The following is a 27,285-nucleotide window of genomic DNA, read 5'->3' as shown; positions in this document are numbered from 1 at the left end:
AGAACACGATGAGATGGAAGAATGAACTGCAAATATGAATCACCACCATAGACTCATTGGTTTTCTGCCATTAGACTGTGAGTTCCCTGAAAGCTGAAACTATTATCTTTTCCTTTTGTTAAAACCAGCTACATGTGTCTGACAAATAGCAGGTAACAGTAAATGGTAAATGAAAGGGAAGTAGAGCGATAAAGAGAATGAATCAGTCAGACGAGTACTTCTGGGAAGACCGCATAAGATAAGAAGCCTGCAATATACTTCCACTAAAGCTGAGACAGCTTTTAGCAAACTTGATGTAGTTAAGTCATAGTACTAGTAGTTGATATTCAATGAATACTTATGATACACTATTCAAATGTATTCCTCTCTTAGCATCCCCATTCAGCATCTGGGAAACCAAAGCACCCTTCATCCAGCTAGGGAGCTACAGGGCTGGGATTCTAACCAGGCACCTGACTCCAGCACCCCTGCTCTTCCCCATGATGCTATGCTGCCTCTCTTCAATAAAAGTGATTTTTTAAGTTCTAAAAAAAGCACTTAACTTACAACAAGACTTCTTAAAGAGTGAGATCCATTATTGCAATGAAAATATGATTCACATATATTATTTCTTCAATGATTCTGTTATATCGAAGGAATCCAACCTTCCATACACCATGCAATGAACGGGCTGTCCTGGTTGGAATATCCACATACCCCCTTCAGATAGATGGAGGTAGGCACTAAGCCCTTCCCCACCCCAAAGACATTTGTTTTGTTTTGTTTTTTATGACTTCAGCATATTTTACAAGAGATAGGCTCTCCACTCCTCCACTCCCCCCGCCCAGACTTTTTAAGAACAAGATTATATCATTTCTTAAGAGTTCCTGGAAAATGTCTGGAAAGTGGGCCTTACAGTTTTTTTTCACAAATTCCTTATTGAAAAACTCTTCCCTCCTGAGGCCATACAGAACCCCAATTTTTCCACCTAGGACCCTGGTCATTCAGAATGAAAGGAAAGCAGGTTATGGGTATATTTCACATTTGGGGTTCATATATGCCTCATCTGAACATGAATGAACTGGAAGGCATCCAGAGAGTTTTCTGACTTGATAATATTCTGCAGTGGAAAGATCTTAACTGGCCTTAGGAAGGAAATGTGGTATCTCCTAAGCTCCACTTGTAATCACCCATGAATTGAAGATTGAAAACTCCACTGTAATTGGCATCAACCCATACTGAGCTGAGAAGATCTGAGGTCCCCAAGAGGGGCTATGAACACATAACCACATAGCAACTCCTCCTTAAATTCTCTTTCTCATTATTATTGTACCCAGTGTTACTGAAGAATAGCTCTCAGATACATTTTGGGGGTGCACTCAGAGACCAAATCAATAGTCTCGAAATCACCTTAACTATCAATTGTGAATTTATAATCTGAATTCTTGCTACCATAGGTTTTCTGTTCCTCGTATCCTTTATTCAAGAATTACGCAATGTTGTATTCTAGGTCTATTGTGATTTAGCATTCACAGTCCACGGTGCCTTTGGGACTAGATTACCTCCCTGCGTGATATCGTTTTTCATTTCTATGCTGACAAATACACCATTTCAACTGTCACTTAAGCAACCAGTTCAAGCTCTACTGTTATTTTAGCTCCATATTGTCAAACAGGTGGATTTATAAACGTGTCACCTGAAGGAAACGTTCCCCCAAATAGCAGAAGTCGAGACTTTATTTATTTATAATTATTTGTTAGATCTGTAAAAATGTTCCCGTTGCCGAAAAGCCTCTGGCGAAATACAAATTAGAACACTTTCGAATGTAGTAAAAACAGCAGTGGCATCATTTTAATTACCCACTGGGGGAAGCCAGGCAACAAAGATGTATTTCTTTCTTTCTTTCCTTGCTTAATGTAACTGCCTGCTTAGGGATATGAACTTCCGATCTGTGTGTCTGCCACACTGACTGCATTGCCAGCACCCATTTACCCCTTCTTAATAACATCCTGATTTTTTTTTTTTTGGGTGGGGGGCAGTGGTAGGAGGGAGAAAGAGATTATTTTCTCTTATTTTGTAGGCTTAGGAAGAAAGTAATTCAGGTTGACTTTCTCCCAGAAGAGAAGACTAGCTCTTCTCTCCTCCTGGTCTGGACATGGCTGTGGGTTTTGCTGCCCAGCCCTCCAGAATATACTTCTATCCATTTCCATTTCTTCCAGTCTTCTTTTCCATTCCTCTTGATATTTTCCCACTAAGCTCTCTTCTGCTTACATGAGCCAGCAACAATTTATATTACTTGCAATCAAAAAACCTGACTTACATAGAAGGTTAAACCAAAAGCAAAGAAAAACAGTGTGGACCACCTTCTGGCATAAGAGACAGTATGTAGGCTGGTTTCCAAACCCAAGCGGGTTCGGACAGTATGTAGGTTGGTTTCCAAACCCCTAGACCAGTTAGGGAACCACACTATTCTTTAAAGATAGTAGAGACTAGTCACTAAAGCAAGGTTCTGACCTTCATACAGATCTGATTTTGACTTCTGACACTGCATGTACTGTACTTGAGCAAGTTCCTTTAACCTCTCTGAAACTCAGTTTCTTCACCCATCAAATGGGTTAACTCTAATGACTACATGAGAAAATGTGTGTTAAGCACTTCTCTCCAGAGATAGCAATAAAGAGTGCTCAATAAATGTTGGCTAATTTGGGTTTTTTATCATCATCTGTCAACTGAGGAATAATAATACCCACACTCACTCGTGGAGTTATTTTCAGGACGAAGTATGTGAGACAATACTTTGAAATATAGAAAGAGTCCACAAATATGAAACCGGAAAAAACAGACAAGCTGCTCTCCGGCTCACGCACAGAACTGAACTGGTTCATACAGCAAGGCAATGCTGGCCCAGCGTTTCCTCTGGTAAGGGATGTTCAGCAAGTAGTCGGAGGTTTTCATGTTCCAACAGAGGTGGGAAAAGGGAAATTACCCTGGAACAAAGAGACCTATTTTAGGAAAGCCTCTCTTTAAAATTAGTTGTTGATGATATATTTTAGACATTCAAACAAAGAATAATTTAATGAAAACCAACATGCCCATCACTCAGCTTAAGAAACAAAACCTTGCTAATAGCGATGAAATCCTTTGTGTAGCTTTTCCTATCACATTCCTTCCCCTGTCCCCTAATTTTTCTACATATGCATTCATCCCTCAACTATACGTAACTATATACACATAGCTATATAATTCTTCTTGCAAATTTTAACATTATAAAATAAATGGTGCTGGTATACTGCATGGAATCTTAGGCAACTTGCTCTTTTTCCCTCTCTCTCAACATTATGTTTTTTGTGGGTTTTTAAAATTTTACTGTAGTTGATTTACAATATTGTGTTAATTTCTGCTGTACAGCAAAGTGACTCAGTTATACACATATATACATTCTTTTTCATATTCTTTTCCACTATGGTTTATCACAAGATATTGAATATAGTTCCCTGTGCTATAGAGTAGGACCCTGCTGTTTATCCATTCTGTATATAATAGTTTGCAACTGCTAATCCCAAACTCCCAAGCCTTCCCTCCCCACACCCCTTCCACCTTGGCAACCACAAGTCTGTTCTTTCTCAACATTATGTTTCTGAGATACAACCTGTGTTGTGTATGGTTTTGTTCAGTTCTGAATAGTATGATTTCATAGGAATGTGTCATCATGATGGTGATGGACATTTATTAGATCACTTCCGGTTCCAACACTTTCTCATCCGACTCCTTTGTGCCTCAGCTCCAGAATACCTCCAGGCTAGTCGTTCTCAAACTTGAGAGTCCACCAGCATCACCTGGAGGGCTTCTTAAAACAAAGGTTGCTGGGTCCCTCTCCCAGAGTTTCTGATTCAGTAAATCTGAGACGAGATTCAAGAATTGAGACCATATTCAAGCCCCTGGGTCCCTGTCCCTTGAAGTAAAAGCCTTTTGCTTTAGTCTCCTGGGCCTCCCTTGAGTCTCAAAAGGCTGACTCAAGAGTTAAACGATTAGGAATGTGAAGATGTAGAAACGAAGACTAGCTATTGAGTGGGGAAACTGGTACCAATTTAGACTATAAACCTGCCACATGGTGGAATCACCAAACTCCCAGTTCCCTGAAAGACACAGATACAGGCCTGACACACAGTCCTGAGTCGTTTTTACAGGAAGCCGACCCCCTCCAGATGGAAACTGCTGACCACAAGAATGCAGACCCTAGACTGGTTAAAACCAGAAGGTTGATGATGCTTGAAACTTCACCTTGATTCCCCAAATCCCAGTAGTACGCATGCACTGACCATGCACCCTGCAGCCCCCTCCCTCCCCCTGCCTTTAAAACCCCTTCCCTGAAAGCCAACGGGGAGTTCAGGTCTTTTGAGCATGAGCTACCTGTTCTCCTTGCTCGGCGCCCTGCTATAAACACTGCACTTTCCTTCACCACAACCTGACGTCAGTAGATCGGCTTTACCACGTGCAGGCGAGCAGACCCAAATTTGGTTTGGTAACAAAATGTGCACTTTTAACAAGTTTCCAGGTGATGGGGGTTTTGCGGCTCCCTGGGGCCACACTTTGAGAACCATCCCTCTAGGTTATATTTAAGAGGGGAAGTGGCAGGACTTAGAATACAAACACCTTCAGCTTTGCTAGACATCGCCAAGTCGTTTTCTAAAGCAGTTGAATCGACTATATATGGGCATTCCCCACTCTCCAAATTCTCATGGACCCTGGGAAAATAGCTTTATCATTTTTTTCAAAGTCGCCAATTAGTATTTCCCGCCAGGCAGAAAGCTGCTCATGTTGTATTGGTTCCATCAGACCTACCACACGACACACACCGCAAAGTTGGTTATAAATGGGTGAATGCTTGGCAAAGCCTCCAAGGTCACCTGGCAGCATCCTTACCCCAGGGTAGAGAAGACTCCAGTCTGCGAGGCAAGAACTCAAACATCTTCTATGACAGGGACATGCTTGGTGACTCTAGTTACTAATTTCCTTGGATTTCAAATTCTGCCTTTTCATCCAATTATCCTCTGTGTATAACCAAAATGGAGCTCATGCTGGCCAAGTTCCAGCTATCCTTTGGGGTTCATATTACATGAGCGCTCGGCGGCGGGGGCGGGGGGTCTGTCCTCAGGGGACAGGTAGAAACCCTCATATGTACTGAGTTTCCACCACATGTCAGACACTTGATCTCATTTAATTTCCATAGAAGTCTATGTTGCAGGCCTCATTATCTCCAATGCATATAGTTGTAGTAATAATAGTAATAACATCACCTAAAATTATTGAGTGCTTCCTGTGTATAAGGCACTGTCTAAGCTCCTTGTATGGATCAATTCATTTAATCCTCACCACAGTCCATGGTATGATGAGCAATGGTTTAGAGCAATTAAATAATTTGATCCCAGCTGCATCCCCAGTCAATGAAGTCCTAATCTGTTTGACTCCAAGATCACTGTTCCTTCCTGTTTTACCATCAGTATCAGTCACTTCACTTGTTCACACACAAAATGGAATCCCAAGTTTGGGGAGATGCAATCTCAGCTTTGTTTCTATCAGTTCAGCTGGAATGAGTCCCAAGGATTCCCAAGCCATTGAGGAGAAACACACAAAGACTTACATGAACAACTCTTTTTTTTCCCCCAAAGGAAACTAGCTAGATTCAGTGGACCGAAACTCCAACTGGAAAGCTTTTAAGGAGGGTGGAAAATAAACATGAAATTTAATTTGAAAATATATTTACTGACACCCCTCTGTCAATCAGATGTCTCCCTGGCATTTGCCCATGTCTAATAGCCGTGAACTTCAGCTGAAGGAAGGCTTTCTGTTACTGATCAAAATTATTGTATCACAGACCATTCACATTCAGAAGCCGTTGCCTTTCCTGTATCTTATTTTTTGTTTGGGGAAATATTGAGAGAGTCTTTGCTACAGACTGTGCTACCAGACAAGATGAATGATCATCAAAATACAGTCAGTGAAATTTAAAAATATGGATAAAGAAATTAATATCCTTTCTAAGGTAATCAGTACTTTTTGTTTGACAAAGAAATTGCCCAGTGTTTATGGTTTATGCAAATAATATATGTTAATGTCAAAGCTGCAGAGTATATAGCTTTGCATGTGAGTGTTTGTGGAAAATACCTGCCAATACATTCTAAACCTTACCCTCATATAAACACGACGATTTCATAAATATACAGCACCTTGTTCTTAAAAACATTGATTATAATTTTATGCAATGCAAATCCCATTAGAATAAATTATTTTTTGCTAAAATGGCGAAGTCAGCAAAATTACAGGGAAATATAAAGTCCCTGCCATTGTGTGCTTTTCGATCACATCAAGATGAGCCCAATACCATGTTGAATAGAAGTAGTGAGAGAAACAAAGAACCCAATCAAAAAATGGGCAGAAGACCTTAATAGACATGTCTCCAAAGAAGACATGCAGACGGCCAGCAGGCACATGAAAAGATGCTCAACATCACTAATTCCGAGAGAAATGCAAATCAAAACTACAACGAGGTACCACCTCACACCGGTCAGAATGGCCATCATTAAAAAGTCTACAAATAACAAATGCTGGAGAGCATGTGGAGAAAAGGGAACCCTCCTACACTGTTGGTGGGAATGTAAGTTGGTGCAGCCACTATGGGAAACAGTATGGAAGTTCCTCAGAAAACTAAAAATAGAATTACCATATGATCCAGCAATCCCACTCCTGGGCATATACCTGGACAAAACTAATTCAAAAACATAATGCACCCCTATGTTCACAACAGCACTATTCACAATAGCCAAAACACGGAAACAACCTAAATGTCCATCGACAGAGGAATGGATAAAGAAGGTGTGGTAGATATACAATGGAATACTACTCAGCCGTAAAAAAGAATGAAATAATGCCATGTGCAGCAACATGGATGGACCTAAAGATTATCATACTAAGTGAAGTAAGTCAGACAGAGAAAGACAAATACCATATGGTATCACTTATATGTGGAATCTAAACTATGGCACAAATGAACCTATCTATGAAACAGAAACAGACTCACAGATATAGAGATCAGACTTGTGGTTGCCAAGGGGGATGGGGGGAGGAAGCGGGATGGACTGGGAGTTTGGGGTTGGTAGTTGCAAACTATTACATGTAGAATGGATAAACAACAAGGTCCTATTGACAGCACAGGGAACTATATCCAATCTCCTGGGATAAACCATAATGGAAAAGAATATGTAAAAAAAGAATGTCTCTATGTGTGTAACTGAGTCACTTTGCTGTACAGCAGAGATTGGCACAGCATTGTCAATCAACTCTACTTCAATTAAAAATTTTTTTAATTTCACTGACAATTAACAGTAAGTTTAAAAGACAGAAAAACCTTTAAAGGGATTTGAGGAACTGCAGTTTATTCCGTAACTGTCAGTACATGTTCTGGACTCCCCATCTCTACCTGAATGATATCTGCGTCTGTCCTAGACACCTGTGGGGTGGAATCAGGGCACAGATGACAGTCACTCCCCGCTTACTGCTTGAATGGAGGGCACACAAGCTCTGAGACTGTTGCGAGGCTGACCCCATGCTTACTTGACCAGAAGGAAGCCAGTCTGTAGGGCTGTGTGGCTCTGAGTGGCTCCAAGAAAGAGGCTTAGAGAGTAGCTACCTTGGATCCCAGTGGCGTTCTGATTCTCGGTTCTCGTCGCTCGTTCCTGCTGAGTTTCCAATTTCTGACTCTAGCCTCCTGAGAGGTCTGGCTCTATTTCGTATTAAGTCCCATGTTATACCTTTGAATCCTTATAATAAATCTCCCTTTCATTTTTCCTTAGCCTGGTTTGAATGATCTCCTGTTACTTGCAAATGAAAGGCATCAACAACAGATGCAGCTTTCACGAAGGTGGGAGCTAAAACCGCGGATCATCACTGCCCTGAAGGGCGCGTATTCTGGAAGGCTTGAAAAGGGCAAGCATGTCTACGCGTTACAAAGAGATAAATGGCTCAGAGAAATTATATATCATGGAAGGTATGAAAATCACCTCTGAAATCACTAACATAATCACCCCACTCTACAACCACAGCTTCCTGATCCCTCCAACTTGCCTATTCAACTGCTCCCTTCATGACCCCCTTGGCGTCACCAAGACACTTTGTCACGGCTCCACTACTCTTTTCCCTTTCTTTCTGTGTCCTCCCCACACCTTCGTTTCCCTCTCTGGTTTCATGGTCCTTGGTCCTTATTTCTACAATTTCCTTGATAATATCCTTGCCCTTTTGCATTTCCCTACACTCACCAGGACAAAAATCCCAGCCCCAAATGAACTATATCCTTCCCTTTTCCATGTGTTATGGGCTGAATTGTGTTTCCCCAAAAATTCATGTTGAAATCTTAAAACCCAGCACTTCAGAATGTGACTGTATTTGGAGATAGAGTCTTTAGAGAGGTAAGTAAAGTGAGACCATTGGGGTGGGTCCAATCTAATACGAAGAGTTAGGGGAATTCCCTGATGGTCCAGTGGTTAGAATTCTGCATTCTCACTGCCGAGGGCACGGGTTTAATACCTGGTTGGGGAACTGAGATACCGCAAGTCACGTGGCATGGCCAAAAAAAAAAGAAGAGTTAGGACACAGACACACACAAAAGAAAGACTACGTGAAAACAGAGAGGATGTTCATCTATAAGCCAAGAAGAGAGACCCTCAGAAAAAACAACCCTGCCAACACCTTGACCTTGGACTTCTAGCCTCCAAGGCTATGAGAAATAAATGTCTGTTACTTAAGCCAACCAGTCTATGGTACTTTGTTATGGCAGCCCTGGCAAACTAATACATGATGCAGGCCCCTGAGCATCTGAGAGTTGCTGGAGAAAACTACACACCTGGTCAGGATGCTTTCATTATAAAGTTACGATCATTGCCAACCCTAACTGGACCCTCGGCAGTGCCCAGGAATCCTGCTACAGTTCTCTCTGAGCAACTTACGTGTCCTATCCTTAATGACTATTTCTAATTTTTTCCAATCTCCTCAAATCTCCAAATGTCCCCCACTACACTTCCCATCCCTCTCAAGGATGACCTTAACTCCTACTGCACACTACAAGAAGAGCCATCAGAAGCAAAAGCCTCCAACTCTCTACCCATACACCTACCATCCTATCTACAACCTGCTTCACTCACGCTCTGGTTCCCATGCCCCGCACCCCAGCCTTCTTAGAATCTTCTCTGTTTTCAATCATTCTACCTCAACTAGCTTCTTTCCATCAGTATGTAAAAAGTGCTCAAGTTTCTCCCAGGTTATTTCAGTCTCCCTGACTATAAGATGAACATAATTACAGCTACCTTAAATGGCTGCTATGCAAGTGTCTAGCACATGCCTGGAACACCACAGACACATACGATCCTACTTACATTTCCATCAGAATGTCAATGTCTCTGTCTCTCTGTTTCTCTCTGTCTCTCTCTCTCTCTCTATATATATATATATGTATCTAGATTTATATTTTACATTTATATAAATATATGTAAATATTTACTATAATATATATTATATGAAAACTGTATGTCATAGATTTTGCATATAAGGAAGAAGAAATACTTTTCTTTTCCCAGTAGATATTTAAAGTTTAAAAATAATTGTTTTCATCTCTCAACTCTGACACACTGGTTTAGACTGTGCTTGATGAGACCCCCGGAGAATAAAACACGTTCTGTGTCACATGAAGAGGCCAGAACATGTTGTTCAGGACAAAACCAGTGAGGCTGCTGGCACTGCTTCTGGTGATTTACATGCAGAAGTTGACACTATAAAGAAAACGCTGCCTTGGTTAAAATAAAGTACAGGTCCTTTTCCAGACAACACAGAAGGAGCACAGGGACAAAGGATGGGGGAAGTGCTGCTCTGGGACAGTCACGCTGGGGAGGATAAACTCTGGAGTGTAAGCATGGAATCTCTGTTACCACTGCTGCTCTGGCAGGGAACCACTAGTCCCCCAGCCTGGATATCTTCACCATGGAAATGACCTTTGAGCCCCTGGCCATCACCATCACAAGAAACAAGGGGACCAGCATATACAGTTGTCACTACCGATGCTCTCCTCCTTGCCACTGGACAAGAAGCACCACATGCCCCGTGTCACGCATCAGTACTGCTCTGACTCGGCCAGCTCAGTCCACTCCCTTCACCCTGAGGCCAGCATGCCCTGATGCCCGAGGAGGAAGAAGAACCACTGGTGCCTTCCGAGTAGTTACTGGCCAACTGTGTGTTCAAGAATCTGGTGGTCACTGCACGCACAAGTTCTGTAGGAGATGTTCTTTGAAGTCAGAGCTATGTCTCAGGAAAACACCAGGCTGATGGTGGTGATGCAGTGACCAGCAGACTGAGGGGCTCTTCATCCACTGTGGGCATGTCTGCAGAGCTGTGGAGGGTGGGCCTGTGTCAGTGCTCCCTCACTGTCAAGCTGGCAGTGTCCCACATCTGGCTCTACTTGGGGGCCATGGATAGGACATGGGAAGATGGGATTTGCTCACAGAGTCTCCAGGCCGGGCCTCGGCTCTCCCTGGAAGTGTCCTGAGTCTGTCTGAGCCAGACCACTTCATTAACAGGCCTCTCTGTTATTGTGTTTGTCATGCAGGGATGTGTGGTTGAGCCAGTGTGCTCCCAGCCCCGGACTCAGTGAGTTTCACTCTCCACTCGGTCCTGTTTCTCCAGGGCTGCCAAGACAACACCAGGTCACCCACACTCTGTTGCCAGATACAGTGCCAGCTCCACCCACCCTTGTTCCCTCCTAGATGTACTGCAGACCACTCTAGTCAGGTCTTCTATTGTTTTCTAGACTGTATAGAAATTTGATTACTTTTGGATTTTTTTTCTCACACACACACACACACACACACACACACACACACACTGTATTTTATTTTTTATTTTCTGATTTAAATAAAAACTGAAAAGGCAAAAATATGTAAATATATAAAGAACAGTGGCCTTAGAGGAGATTTCCGGCAAATCTTATAAATCCAATATATAATTAATCATCCCAAATGATTAAAGGAAAATTAAGACTGGGAAGAGTTGTGTAATGAGATTCACACCTCATTCCTGAATTTCCTTTTACCTGTGGCCCTTCTTGCTTTTGGACAGATAACAGTCATTGTCAAGGGGTGGCTAAACAGACAGAAGCACAGAGTCCTTCTCTTGCTTTTGTCTTTGAAAAATGTAGACCTTTGAATTTCAGAAACCTAAGCCCTGAGGGAAATCAGGAAGCAGAAAATACAATGTGTAAGTGCATCCTGTGAATAGAAAGAAATCCCTGGGTTAAAAGAATCAAGGGCACAAATATGACCACTGGTACCAATTTCTAGGAATCCTTTTTCAGCAAAGCAGGGACAGGACTAAATGTCAAGAAGAAATTGGGGCCTGAATTGCAAGTCTCTTCCTGAGAAAGCAGCTTATTGTTATGAAAATGAGAGCAAGAACCCAGAGGAACACCACCAGCCCCACTACCCCTCCCGCATATGGAAGAACAAGCGTTGAGATACAGACACACGGTGGGGGGACTAGAGGAATCTCTATAGCCCAGTGGTTCACAGCAGGGGATGACTTTGACCCTGAGGGAACACTTGGCAATATCTGGAGACACATCTGGTGTCATAAGTGGGAGGGAGGTGTTGCTACTGGCATCTATTAGGTAGAGGCTAGAGACACTGCCAATGACCCAGCGATGCACAGGACAGCCGCCAACAAAGAGCAGTCTGAACCGAGATGTCAGTGGTGAAACTGTTGAGTAGAATCAGCTACTTAACTGCAGGACCCAATGCAAAGTGAAAATGTAGGTCCACACGTTCAAAAATGTCCAAGTGGTGATGGCAGAGCGTTAAACCAAGCACAGTTCTTTCTAAGCATGTGGACCTGAGAAACTACACAGATTGCACATCCATGAAGCCATTCCTGCTGCTGAGAAGCCTGTGCAGGTAGCCCTTTTATCATCCAAGGGCCATGAGGCCATCCCCCTAAAAGGAAGTCTGGGAGTGGCTGGGCTTCCCTGGGACTGTCCTCTGACCTGCAGAAGCTCCAAGGAAGAGACCAGACGTAGACATATCATGTACCATGAATACAGGGGAGGACAAAAAACAAGTAGATTTAGGAAACCAGTCTATGAGGCATCAGATTCATCCAACTAGAGAAGAAATTTCAAATATGCAAAGTTCCCCAACTGTGACTGCAGGAGAAATAAAAGCGTGTTTCTAAAGGCACTGGTCCTGAGGAAATCGTCAGGCAAGAGAGTTATAAAAAAAGCAGTAGAGGGCTTCCCTGGCGGCGCAGTGGTTGAGAGTCCGCCTGCCGATGCAGGGGACACAGGTTCGTGCCCCGGTCCGGGAGGATCCCACATGCCGCGGAGCGGCTGGGCCCGTGAGCCATGGCCGCTAAGCCTGCGTGTCCGGAGCCTGTGCTCTGCAACGGGAGAGGCCACAACAGTGAGAGGCACGCGTACCGCAAAAAAAAAAAAATCAGTAGAAAAACAAATGTTTCTCTAATTCAGGGGCCCCCAACCTCCAGGCTGTGGACTGCTACTGGTCCTGTTAGGACCTGGGCTGCACGGCAGGAGGTGAGCAGCGGGTGAGTAAGCGAATCTTCACGTGCCGTTTCCCATCTCTCCCCACTGCTGGCACTGCCACCTGAACCATCCATCCCCCATCTGTGGAAGAACGGTCTTCCACAAAACCAGTCCCTGGTGCCAGAAAGATTGGGGACCGCTGCTCTAAGGTACCTAAATTCTTTCATTTGCTAAATAGCAGGACAGGTGTTTGAACCCAGATCTGCCTTCTCCAGATGCAGGAACTTCAACAATAAGCAGGTAGGTCACAGGAGGTCAGTAAGCAATTGTCAGTGGGTCAAACTCAGGGCCGGGACCATCCCTCTCTCTGCACATGACATGACAATCATCACGAGCTGGTGGGATGGGAGAATGATACATTTCTAGGGATCTAAACTTTCAGCAAGAGGAGGAAGATCCTTTAAATCCTTCTTACTCAGTGGGCATTTCCTCAGGACTCCAGGCCAGGATCAGACTCTGTAATGCATGTTGAATCCCTTGCCCCGTCTGTTCTACAAACAGCCAACCCATGGTGTGAATGAAAGACATCTCTCCCGTTAGTAAGAGCCTTCGGGTTATGAATGAGAAACCATTTCCTTCCAGAGCATCCCTGGAGCACGTGTCTAGGGAGGTTGAAATTTCACCTGGGACCGCACCTCTGAGTGATGACTAGATTCCATGGATGAACGACCATAGAATCACCAGCACAAAACAGACGGGACACGCATTTCCACAGGCAGAAGTCAGTCTGATGATCCCATTAGAATTAGGAAGGAATGGACACAAGACTTCCAGGGGCAGAGGGCGGGGAGGATCTGTGATCTCTTAGTGTACTTCATCTTTGGAAAGCTGCCTCTCTGCAGGGCAGACATACATCAGCAGAAACCATCCAGGCCTTGGTGGGACCATGACCCTTTGTGGTTTGCAGCACCACCCAGGGCAACCCTCAAATGTCATATAAGAGCAAAGGCCGGGACTGCAATGGATTGATGGAGGAAAACTCTGTGTGTGATAACACGTTGTGTGTGTGTGTATTTGTGTGTGTGTGTGTGTTATGGTTCTTCCCAGCCTTGCAGAGTTGCAGACTCTGAAGCCCCCACCAATGGATCAACCCTACTGTGTTTCTTCAGCCAAATCCTCCTGGGAAGATGATGGTCTTACCAACAGCTGGGGATTGGGGGACCCTAGGCCAATCCTCTCTGACTTCCTTTCTTCTGCCTCAGTTCCCCTGCCTCTCATGCAGGTGGTGAAGAGTCTGGAGTCCTGTAGGGAACCCCAGTCTGTATGCCCAGTCAGTTCACACCCTGCTTAGTTCTCTGAAGTGACCTTTTCATAGTAAGTTTGACCTCCATCCTCTCTGTCCCTCTCTTTAATCTGTCCCCTCTTCACACACCCCAGCCTGCCAGCACAGGCCTGTCTTCAGGGATCACCACTCCTGAGAACATCTCTGAATGAGAAACACAAAGATAGAAAGTGGGAGTGAAAACAGAAAGAAATCAAGACTTAACTGAACAACCGGACCCAAAATCGGGAGCCTTTACAGTGTCACACGGTGGCTAAATGCAGACACCCAGGGAGTTTCTTTTCCCTCTTGCTTTTATTTTCTAACTTTCTCGTTTCTTTATCGAAGATCTTTACAGCAGCACTGTTTATTCTTATCTCTTGATATATAATAGAACTGACACCTCTCATAGGAAATGGGCATATTCTCTCCTTGGCCAAAATAAATGACATGTAGGCCAAAAAAGATGCTTGCCACCCTAGAGATACTTTGGACTGGTAGAACATTTACTCTGCAATTTCCATGGTCTTTTACAAACATTAAGTCATCGGTCCCTCCCAACACTCTGCTGGATCCACATTTCACTGGTGAAGAGATTTTGGCCAGGAGAAGTCAACTAACTTCCCCAAGATGGCAGTGAGTGCCAAGGCAAGGGTTCTATGACTCCCAGGTTCCAGAAACAGTCTCATAGGAGAAAAATATTAAGTAAATCATATCACAAATGCATAATTATAAACCACAATAAGTAAAACTGGAGCTGTATCTCCAGCAGCAGATGATGAGTCAAATAAATGATGGTTCATCCGTATATAATAAGTTACTAGTGTAGGCAATAAAAATGAATATGCATAAATACATTTACTTATTTACAATATGTGCTCTATACGCTGATACATAAAAAGAAAACAGGGTACAGAACAGATTATAAAATACGATCCTTATTTTCTTAGAAGAAAAACAAAAGACATATAGACATAGCCCAGACTTCTAACTGCTATGGCTACTGCCCTTCTTCTGGGTACAGACCATCCTGTTAGCCCATCCTTTAGGACAGGGATGGGAAAACCATAGCCCATGGACCAAATCCACCCTGCTGTCTGTCTTTCCAAATAAAATTTTACTGGAACACACACATCCACTCATTTACATATTGTCTGAGCCTCCTTTTACGCTACAACAGCAGAGTTGTGTAGTTGTAGCAGACACTGTATGACAGCAAAGCCTAAAATATTTATTATCTGGTCCTTTACAGAAACAACTTGCCAACCCCTGTACTAGCCTGCCCAGGAATCTGAGGGTATGCATGTTCTGAAATTATAGTATCTTTAGTCCCATCTAAGTGCCAGTCTTTGTGCAAGCACCCCTCACTTCATTAGCTCAACAGGCCTGTAAGGTAGGTACTGTTATTAACCTCACTTTGTGTAATAGGGCAGAATGAATCTGACTCCATAATGAATCTGTTTCTTTCATTGTAACCTTTATATTCTATTGCTTTTGCTACAAGTTAAGAATGTTGCCTATAGCCTGAAGTACACAGAACAGCCCATTCTCAAGGCTCTGGCCTTTAAAGGTGTAACAGTTTTCCATTCATATAAAGATAAAAAGTTGCAGAACAGAGAAGAACATTTGTCTTGTTGGAGGTTGTTGACAGGAACATCGTGACCTGACCTACCTGGACAGTTCCAAGAACAAAGGATTCCGGCACCGAGAAGTTTGCAACAACAAACCACACCCCCTCCCCTTTCAGTATAAAAGAAGCTTGAATTCTAACTTGGGGAAGATGGTTCTTTGGGACACGAGTCTACCATCTTCTCAGCCTGCTGGCTTTCCAAATAAAGCTGCTATTCCTTGCCCCAACACCTCATCTCTCGATTCCTCAGCCTGTCGTCTGGCGAGCAGTATGACCTTGGACTCAGTAACGTTTGCAGATGAGAAAACTGGGGTGCAGGGAGGGTAAGTAACCTGCCCAAGATCACACTGCTGGTAAAAGAAAGAGCTGAGATTCAAATGGAGCTTTTCCCAGGCAAGGACACGCTGACTCCAAAATTAGTGTAAGAGAGACTCATATGCTTCTCCTTACCTCTTGGTTCTAACCTCTGGCTTCATAAATAGAGCCACTTCTAGCCTTATCTCTGTCCGAAGTCCTGTAATTCTGTCAGTATCTCTAACTCTGGACATAAATGATTAATAATATGAATCAGATCGGACATCAGTAGGAACGCCACGGTGCAGCCAGGGCAAACCACAAGTCTGGACGGATGTCAGAGGTACAGATGGCAATGGTATTGATCACCACTAGAGCAGTCAGCTGTCAAAGGAAGCTTCTGGATGGGGGCCACCACCTGAGCCCTTGATTGTGGAGGATTTTAAAAGCTAGGACAGTGGGGGAAACGCAGTCCAGCGAGAAGGCATAGGGTATGCTAAGAGCAGAGCTGGAAATGGTCTCATGGAATGCTCCCTAACACTGCAGGTACCAAAGCCCGCAGGGCAGTGGAGGAAAGGAAAGGGGAGGGTAGTAAATCGTAAGTACATGTTTAGCCCTTTGGTACCGTCATGAACAAGCATTTACGCAGTGGTATGTATATTATTTTACAATAAATTCCTTTCATTTTAATTTCTCCTTTATATTACAATTAGGTCACATAGATTTTTTAATTATACGTGTGGATTGGTTACATTATCTATGAATTTCATTTCAGGGGGTCCTACAAAATATTTTTTATAAAAAGGGAACACTGGGTTAAATGGATGTTGAAAACCAATAGCCTAGTACATTCAGGGAATAGTAGGAGTTCCATGAGGCTGAAGCTGGGTGGAGGGTTGGAGATACGAGTTGTAAGAGGATGAGTTGAGTGAGATGGGAAGGAAGCAGATTATGGGAGAACCCTTGGGCACAGAAGCCATTTTACCTTGAAGCTAATGACACTGAAGTTTCAGTTAGCCCCTCACATGCTTGGGGCCAGTCCAAGACCTTGGGAGGAACCCTACAACATATTCAGGTGGTCATGTTTTTTTTTTTTAATTTGAAATATATTTTAATTTCCGTTTTGCTTACAGAGGGTCTTCCCCAAAATTGCATATGGAGGGCCCCACAAACTCTGGACAGCTCTGCTTGGGTGGAATTCATGCTTCAACAATGTGGAACACAAGGGTGTGTTTAAGCAAAGAAGTGACAAAACCCCTGGTGCAGAAAAATCACTGGGCACTCTTCTCTCAAGGAGATAAATGTTCTTGCTTCTCATTTCCATTCCAGAGCAGTGAAACAGGCAATGTGGTTCGGATTTGCTCCGTGCACCATCCATATATGGAACTAGACACATCGCTGCATGGTCATGATGGTCCATCCGCCATCATGCTCTCCATCCAGCAAGTCCCGCACATCCGACTGTCCCAGACACATTTCCCTCACGGAACAAATGAACTATTCCTGGGTTGGAGGTAGGAAGACCAGTCCTTGCACCAACCCTAATGAGGACACTTTTTTTTTTTTTTCGGTACACGGGCCTCTCACTGTTGTGGCCTCTCCCGTTACGGAGCACAGCCTCCGGACACGCAGACTCAGCGGCCATGGCTCACGGGCCCAGCTGCTCCGCGGCATGTGGGATCTTCCTGGACCGGGGCACGAACCCACGTCCCCTGCATCAGCAGGCGGACTCTCAACCACTGCGCCACCAGGGAAGCCCCCAGGACACATCTTTATATTCCTCATACCTTCCTGAATTTGTGGCTCCATTGCCTGGGTAAGGCACAACTACACCAGCACTCATTGCAAATATGTTCATTCACTCTACAACCATCCTTTGTACTCTTGCTACATACCAGGTCTTGTGGTAGATGCAAGAAAGATGGGTAACAAGGTGATTCATGTGTAGTTTTTGGAGTCTTTGCACACCACTTACTAGCTAGGTGAATTGTGCATGATGTGATTTCAAATTTATCTTTACCATAAAATGGAAATGATACCGGTGAGCATCTTGTATTTCTGTCTGTCCCACAAGTCTTTCTCTTTCTTGTTTAAGTTTCCACTGTATTTCACAGTTATCTTTTTGAGGTAGAGTTTTCACATGATAAGATGCAGTTCTTAAGTGTTTAGTTTGATGGGTTTGGATAACTGTGTACGTCCAAGTAAACTCCACTGAAAACAAGACATAGAACACTTCCATCACCCCAGGAAGTCCCTTTAGGCCCCTTTCAGATCAATCCTCCCCCACCCTGAAACAACCACTTCTTATTTCTATGACCGTGGATAAATATTTTCATACATAAGTATCTTTTTTGTGTCTGGCTTCATCTCAACATCATAATTATATATTCACGTTGTCATATATACCAGTTGATTCCCTTATTGTTGTTGTTGAGTGTTATATATTCCATTGCCTCTGTATATCCACAATTTGTCTATTCATTCACCCAATGACGGACATTTGGGTTGTTTCCAGAGTTTGGCTATTGTGAATATAGCTGCTGTGAGCATTGCTGGGCAGGTCTTTTTGTGGCCACATGATTACATTTCTCTTGGGTAAATATCCAGGAGCGGAATTTCTGGGTCATTGGGTAAATGGGTGTTTAACTTTATAAGAAATTAACGAACAATCCTCCAAAATGGTTGTAACATTTGATACCTCCCCCAGCAGGCGACATAATGTTCCTGCAGCCTCTCCACATCCTAACTCTTGCTTTTGCCAATTCTGGTTTTTCTTTTGTTTGTTTTTACCATTCTAGTGGTTGTAAAATGGTATCTCATTGTGGTTGGAATTTGTATTCCTTGTTGACATGATAATGAACACCCTTTCCATCCACTTATTGGCTATTTGTGTATCTTCTTTTACGAAGTGTATGTTCAAGGCTTTTGCTCATTTTAAGGTGCTTGTGGATTTGTATTGTAAAATTCGTAGGCACTGTGTATATGTTCTGGACATGGGTTCTCTGTCAGATAGCCGTACTGTGAATAATGTTTATCCAGTCTGTGGGCTGAACCATAAATGAAACCACACCTACCACCAGGAATTTTCAGTGATATGAACCAACAGAATCCTCTTTTTTAAAGTTCAATTAAATTGAATCTCTGGACTCTGTCCTTTTCAAGTGGGAGTCTTGTTTGACACATTGAGAAATACCTACCTCACAGAGCAGATGTGAGGATCAGATGAGATTGAATGTGATAATACGTGGAAAGTCTTTAACACAGGATCCACCCATAATAAACTGTTTCTGTTGGTTCTACTAACATAAAAACAGCCCTTTCTATTATCAAGAAAATAGTATTTCTATAGGAGAGGAGAGGCAAGAAAAAACTATGAGGATTTATGGTACAATCTCATGACTGAATATAGAAAGGCATGTCAAATAAACTTTCCAACAAAAGACTGGAAGATTATTAGGCAATAGTAAAACTTGGAAAGGAAGATGGCAGAGGGGATGCAGTTTCTAGGCAAAAGGAAGGGTATGAAAAAGTTCAATGGGATGCAAATACCTGTGGCATTTAGGCAAGGCTGCAGTGTACAGGTTGAGACATGATGGGAAATGAGGTTAGGGATGTAGGTGAGGTCAGATTATTGAGGGTCTTTGCTACACAGTGTTTGTTCTTTGTCCTACAGACCTAGTTTCTCAAAATGCATCCTCAAAGCAGCAATATCAGCACCAACATTATCTGGGAGCTTATTACTATTGATCAAATCAAAATCTGAATTTTAAACACACTCCATGTGATTCATATTCAAATAAAGTCTCTAGAGCACTGCTATAGACCAGGGGTCCCCAATGCCCGGGCCGCGGACAAGTACCAGTCCGTGGCCTATGAGGAACCGGGCCACACAGCAGGAGGTGAGCAGTGGGCGAGCCAGCAAAGCTTTATCTGCCGCTCCACATCATTCCCCATCGCTTGCATTACTGCCTGACCCATTGCTGGCTCGCATTACCACCTGACCCATCGCTCTCATTACTGCCTGACCCATCACTCGCGTTGCCGCCTGAACCATCACTCACACCACCACCTGACCCATCGCTCTCATTACCGCCTGACCCATCGCTGGCTGGCATTACCACCTGACCCATCGCTGGCTGGCGTTACCGCCTGAACTATCCCCACCCCCACCCCACCCCCGTCCGGGGAAAAACTGTCTTCCGGGAAACCGGTCCCTGGTGCCAAAAAAGTTGGGGACCGCTGCTACAGACAAGGAGAGTCACCTGAAGATCTGAGCAGGAGAGCGATTTGATCAGATTTACGGGTTAGGAATTTGGAGGCAACACGGAGAATAGTCTGGAGGAGGTTAGACCACAGACAGGAAGATCACTTAAGAGTCCACTGCTGTTAGATCTCACCAGACCTCAAGAGTTGGTGTCATCTGTGAGTAAAACACTTTCAGAGCTCAACTTATACTGAAGGTATCCCTATAATATTGTTCTAAGAACTTCCTGGAGACATTTACTAATATTACTAAATCCTACTAATAATCATCATCATTATAATATCAAGAGTTATCTGACACGTAATGAATAATCCCAGGCACTACAAAGGGTACCCCTGCATATTATTTCTAATCTTCATAACAACTTTGAAATACTGGCAACTACAACAGACACGTATTTGTCTGCCTCCTCTGCACCCATTTCCCATTTAGATCCAGGAAAGACCCTTATTTTCAGCCAAGTGGTTTGACTGGGATTGACAGCACCCTCAGTTCCTCCTTAATAGTCTTGGTGACTGGTTCAGGGAAGGTCATGTGATCCAGTGAAAGCCAATGAGAAGCAAGAAAAATGTCTGGGGTCATTATAAGGAAGAAGTTCCTGTAGGAGCTGCCCAAGGAGATGTTCACCCTTTCTATGTAAACTGTGATGGGAAGGTGAGAACCTGAGACGTTATTTCTGCTACTATGAGGGAAGCCACTCTAAGGATACAACTGCCACTGAAGACCAAAATTACAGAGAATCACAAAAAATAATAGCTACATTCCCTGATGAGGAAATGAAGCTCTGACTAGATCAAGCCACACCTGGAATGAGTTACTTCCAAAATTTTCCATTAAAGAAACCAATTTTTGTTGTTACTTAAGCCAGCAGTTCCGTCATTGTCACCAACTGTTTCCCAATTGACAGAGTGCCGTCTTTTTCATTTTCCAACTAAGAATCTGAGAATTAAAGAAGCTAAATTATGTGTTTGACCACACAGTGGATATTTAAAATCAAATCTGTCTCACCCAAAGTCCATGCTCCTTCAGCTAAGTTTTGATCCTTCTCAAACGTAATTTTTAAATCAACATTAAAAAACATAAATGAGGAATAAGATTTAATTGAAAACTATATGCTGCATAATTTGTACAACCAAGGGGGGGAAAAATCACAGCTTGAGAAAGTGAAACATTTTCCATCGTTCACTTATGTACTTATTTAATTTTAACTTGCTAAGTCATTCAGGCAATATCTGCTGAAAGCCTTTATTACATGTGGACACTGTATCAGAAACATAAAAATGCATAAGAGAATGATCCTGAGTGTGTACTCTCCAAACAACAAAGCCCCAAAAAAAGAAAAGAAAAAGATAGTTTTTTTTAAAAGGAGAAACAGATAAATCCGCAGTTAGGGTTGGAGGCATGAACACCCCAATCTCCGCAAATGATAGAACTACTAGACAGAATATCAGCAAAGGAACAGAAGTTCTGAACACAATTAGTCAACAGCATCTAGCGGACACATACAGAACATTCCATCCAACAAAGCAGAATATATATTTTTTTTCAATCACCACAAAGCATTCAGCAAGAGAGAGCATCCTCTGAGGTATAAACTATATCTCAAGAAATTTTAATGAATTGAAATCATACGAAGAATTTTCTTTGACCACAGTGGAACCAAACTAAAAAGCGATAATAGAAAGACAACAGGTAAAATCTCTGAACACTTGGAAAATGAACACCATGCTTCTAAAAACAAAAAATTTATGAGTCCAAGGGAAAGTCTCAAAGGAAATAAAAATTACTTATAACTAATAAAAATGAAAATACAAAATATTTGGGATGCAGCTAATGCAGAGCTGTCAGCAAACTCTATAGCATTAAATGCTTACTTCAGAAAAAAGGAAAAACAGCAAATCAAAAAGCTAAGCTTCTCAGAGCACAGGGAGGTCAGCTCGGTGCTTTGTGACGACCTAGAGGGGTGGGATAGGGAGGATGGGAGGGAGGCTCAAGAGGGAGGGGATATGGGGATACATGTATACGTATAGCTGATTCACTTTGCTGTACAACAGAAACTAGCACAACATTGTAAATAAAGATATTTAAAAAATAAAATAAAAAACCCGAAAAAAGTTTAAAAAATAAAATTTAATTTAAAAAAAGCTAAGCTTCTACCTCAAGAAACTAGAAAAAGAACAAAATAAACCCAAAGCAAGCAGAAGAAAGCAATGATAAAGAGCAAAAATCAACAAAATTGAAAATAAGAAAACATGGAGAAATCAATAAAATGAAAAACTGCTTCCTTGAAAAAAATCAATAATATTGGTAAAACTCAAGAAAAACTGGTGAAAATAAAAACAGCAAAGCCAAAATTCACCAATATCACAAATGAAACAGGGGATACCACTACAGATCTTACAAACATGAAAAAAATAATAAGGAACAACCATGTACAACTTTACATTCATAAACTTATCAACTTAGAAGAAATGGACAATTCCTCAAAAACCACAAGCTACTAAAATCAGTGAAGATGAAACAGAAAGTTTGAATAGTCCTATGACCATTGAAGAAATTGAATTCATATTTTTAACACTACTGAAAAAGAAAATCTCCAGACCTAGGTGGTTTTACTGGAAAATTCTACCAAACATTTCAAGAATAAACACCAACTGTACATAATCTCTTCTCAAAAATAGTAGAAGAGGGACCACTTTTCAAATCACTTCATGAAACCGGTATTATTTTGTTTAAAAAAAAGAGACAAAGGCAATACCAAAAAGAAAAATACAGATCAATATTTCTCATGAACTTAGATGCAAAAACCTTTTTAAAATATTAGCTAATTCAACAATGTATAAAAAGAATTATACACCATGACCAAGTGCGAATTACTTCAGGTGTGTAAGGGAAATTGAACAGCATCCCATAAGGGCTCTCTTAGGATAGGAAGCCCCAGTCAGTATCCAGTAAGTAGCATCACGAAAGGAGCCTGATTCAGTCACACCGCTTTGCTACCCAGAAACCAAACAGACACAGGCACCAGAGTTTTAACAAACAGAGAAGTTGCTGACTGGACTGGCTTGGTCCCCAAAGGCCCTTTGCATCCTACCTGAGGCTGTGGTCTCCTTGATCTTCTAATGCCAACCTAGGTCATCCTCTTCTCCAGCTTGAGAAAATACTGTAATGACAATAATAGTAACTAACAATTATTAAGTGCTAGTGGCAAGCGTTAGCCAATGAAAGAAGCTCATTAAACATTATTTCACTTCATCATTCATGTTACGTGATCAAAGGACCCCAGAGGACATAAGGGCAAACAGAATAAAACCCTAGAAAAATGCTGTGCGATTCTGGGGCAAGTAACAAGCTGGAACATGACTGTCCACATTCAAGGATAAATTTAAAAGAGAACGAACACCACCTCCACCACCACAAGAGGCTTGTGAAAAGAACGTGGAACTTTGAAGGAGGATTTAAACATAACATACAACAAGCAGAGGAGGATCATATTTTCAAGAAAAACTGCTCGAGAAATTTTAGATACCATCTGCTTTTCACTCTCAAGGAAATCATAGAAAACACAGACCCTGTAAAATAAGAGGAAATAATAAGGCAAGTTACTGCGGGAAAAATAAAAGAGACGCTGATAGAGTTAGGGAATTAATTCAAGGAAAGAAATAACAGTTCACAGAACTAAAACATTAAAGGGGCTAAACAGCTGAATTGACACTCCAGGAAATTTCAACACCTTGTTGAGCAAAACAAATTGAAGAAGCTCTTTCTGAATGCACAAGAAAAAGGAAAGGAGATAAAATTAATTAGAAATGACTCTTATAGTGGTTCCTGTAAATATGTTGATGACGGTGAGACAAAATACAAACTCAAAATCCTGAGGAAGAACATAGGACCAATGGGATAGAAGCTATATGACCACAGCCAGGGTGATCACAGTTGGTCCTCACTTCCTACAGATGAGGCAGACCTTTTATAAGCTGCATTCTGCAGATGAGCAAACTGAGGCCTTAATAAGCTAGGTACCTGCTCAGGGTTACAAAGCCTGGGAACAGAGCTGGAATTCACACCCAGAAGCTAGTCTGCGTCTAGAGGGAGGGGTGAGCAGGGGGGGACAAGGAGACAGAGAAGAGAAAGTGGGGGCACAAACAGAAGGAAGCTACAAACTACAAAAGGGAAGAGTTCATTTACGAACCAAAGAAAAAAGTGAAAATACAGCCACATCTGGATACACCTCGATACCGCGCAAATTGGTTCCGGGACCCCTACCGATACACAGCGCAGCAAATACAAGTTTTGCTTTTCAGAACTTTTTGGATCCCCCATCCACTCACCCACCCAATGTTTCCCCATCTGAGGATGTGGAAGCCTCAGATGAGGAGGGCCAACTGTATGCAGTTCTGATGAAAACCTGTTGCAACCAGGCGACTGTACATTCGGGTAAGTTGAAACTCCCTGTGAAAGCAACAAAAAAGAAACTCTCTTGACAGAAATTGACCGAGAAAATGAAGCCCTCACTGATGACCTTTCATGAAGGAAAAGAAAGTCGATAAGAAAACTCAATAAAATGAGGAATGAATTAAAAAATAAAAATAAAAACCTCCCTTGTGAGGAAGGCGCGTCATAAAAGCACCAAAGTCATGAACTGCGTGCTGAAAAATCTGCACATAAAATTCTCGTGACCTCCAGCACCTAGCACAGTGCATCACCTGGGAAAGATTAAGTGCTTGAGAAACAGGAGCTCCATCATATTCAGTGATGACAGGAAGGCGGAATTCTCATTAAAGTCAAGAACAGGAAAAGGAAATTGTCTCAGTTTTTCTTTTAACATCATTCTAGAAATCGTTGGCAATGTGAAAATATAAGACGAAGCAATACTGGATAAATTTTGGAAAGGAAGAGGTAACTATAAGATTATTTGTGGATCATACATACCACTAAGAAATCCAGATTCCACTAAACTTATTACAATTGTTCAGTAGGGGGTCCAGGATACATATCATTAAATTATTATATGTTTATATATTAAATTATGCATATAATTTAAAATCTTCTAGCTTCCCCAGATGGCAATAATATCTAGTCAAAAAACATAATACCCGATTACCGCATTTACAATAGCAACAAAAAATGTAAAACACCTTGAAATAACTTTGTAGAAAAATGCACACAACTCAGATGAAAAATATTTACCCTTTGATGGAGAATATAAAGCTAACAGAATACACTGTTATATAAGCCAAGTTCTTAGATAGGACAACTCAATACTGTATCAACTGATTTTAAGTTCTTACACATTGACCTACAAATTTAATATCACTGAATAAAATCCCAAAGTGATTTTATTTGGAACTTCACAACATTATTCTAAAATTTATCAGCAAGCATAAGAAGATCAGAATAGTCCAAAAAATACTGCAAAAGAATGAGAAGGGGGAAAGTTGCAGTTTTAGAGAATAAAATATACAGTGACAACTTAAAAAAATTGTTCCTGAGACCATAACAGAGGTAGATCAATGGAACATAATTTTTAAAAAAGAAAAGAAAATGACCCAAATATATATGTTTAGTGCACCCTAAAGATATCTCAGATATGTAGGAAAAGAACAATGTTTTCAAGAAATATACTTAGATAAAAGACAGGCTTAAACCACACCTCAAGGTTTTACACCAAGATAATTTGTAAATGAATGAAAAATTGAAAAATAAAATAATAATAAACTGAAGAAAATCAAAGTGAATATACCCGTCATCCTTCCCTGCTTTGTTTTTCTCCATAGCACTCATCAGTTTCTAAAACATTATATCAGTTCTTTATTATTTCGTTTACTGTCTAGAATACAAGCTCCAAGAGGGCAAGATTTTTAACTATCTATCCCCAGTGCCTTGGAAAGCTTCTAGTATGTAGTAGCTGAGCAAAAAATGTATGACAAACAAATAATATCAGAAAAAAAAATCAGAAAAAATAAATGAACAAATAATATCAGATTATGAAAAGTACATGAAGGAAAAGAAATACGCATAAAAGGCAAATTAAATTTTTCTCTTCATCAAAAAAGGCAAATAAGGGCTCCTCTGACGGTGCAGTGGTTAAGAATCCGCCTGCCAATGCAGAGGACACGGGTTCGAGCCCTGGTCCGGGAAGATGCCGCGGAGCAACTAAGCCCATGCGCCACAACTACTGAGCCTGCACTCTAGAGCCCACGAGCCACAACTACTGAGCCTGCGTGCCACAACTACTGAAGCCTGCACACCTACAGCTCATGCTCCACAACAAGAGAAGCCACTGCAATGAGAAGCCCGCGCACCACAACAAAGAGTAGCCCCCGCTCGCCGCAACTAGAGAAAAGCCCACACGCAGCAACAAAGACCCAACGCAGCCAAAAATAAAATAAATTTTTTTAAAAGGCAAATAATATGATTAACGGGTAAAATATCTCCAACCTTAAAAGCTGACTGTTTATGATTAAATGACCAGCTTTTATAGAACAGTAAGAATGAAAGTGAACAAAGATGACGTCCAAAAGAAAAAATACTAATGGCCGATAAACATTTAAAATGTGTAACATCACAAAAAACCAAAGAAATATTAAAAGTGAAACGTACTTTGTTTCTCCTCTGACTGGTAAAGAGTGATCACACTCTGTCTTTGCCCAGTATGTGAGGAAACTCTTAACACCAGTAAGCAGAAGTAAATTTTGGTACGATTTTTCTGGAGATCAGTGAGATGTGTCAAATTTTATATAAGCGTGCACGTTTACCAGCAATTCCACTTCGAGGAAATTGTCCTACAGAAAAGCCTGCACAAATACAGTATTCAGACAAATAGGAACACAGATTTTTGATGCACTGCTATCATAATAATAAAATGGCAACAATTTAAATGCCTCTGATATCAAATAAGATGCACTCTGCTGCATACGAAGGTGGGTCAGAACTACATAAATACTATCTGTGATAAGCTGAGCAAAAGATAGGAAGTTAGGGGCTTCCCTGGTGGCACAGTGGTTGAGAGTCCGCCTGCCGATGCAGGGGACACGGGTTCGTGCCCCGGCCCGGGGAAGATCCCACATGCCGCGGAGTGGCTGGGCCCGTGAGCCATGGCCGCTGAGCCTGCGGGTCCGCAGCCTGTGCTCCGCAACGGGAGAGGCCACAACAGTGAGAGGCCAGCGTAATGCAAAAAAAAAAAAAAAAAAAAGATAGGAAGTTAATGAACAGTATGGGTGCCT

General features: G+C 42.0%; 1 protein-coding gene across 1 annotated transcript in view; it reads right to left on the bottom strand.

The window, feature by feature from the left end:
- The window catches only part of HS3ST4 (heparan sulfate-glucosamine 3-sulfotransferase 4), a 393,025-nt gene that overhangs the window by 267,106 nt on the left and 98,634 nt on the right, over nucleotides 1–27,285 (bottom strand). The gene's annotated exons all lie outside the window — the stretch shown is intronic.

Source organism: Delphinus delphis, chromosome 15 (assembly GCF_949987515.2).
Source record: "Delphinus delphis chromosome 15, mDelDel1.2, whole genome shotgun sequence".
Classification (NCBI taxonomy): domain Eukaryota; kingdom Metazoa; phylum Chordata; class Mammalia; order Artiodactyla; family Delphinidae; genus Delphinus; species Delphinus delphis.
Note: the sequence above shows the minus strand (reverse complement) of the source record. Positions and strands in the feature narration are given on the sequence as shown.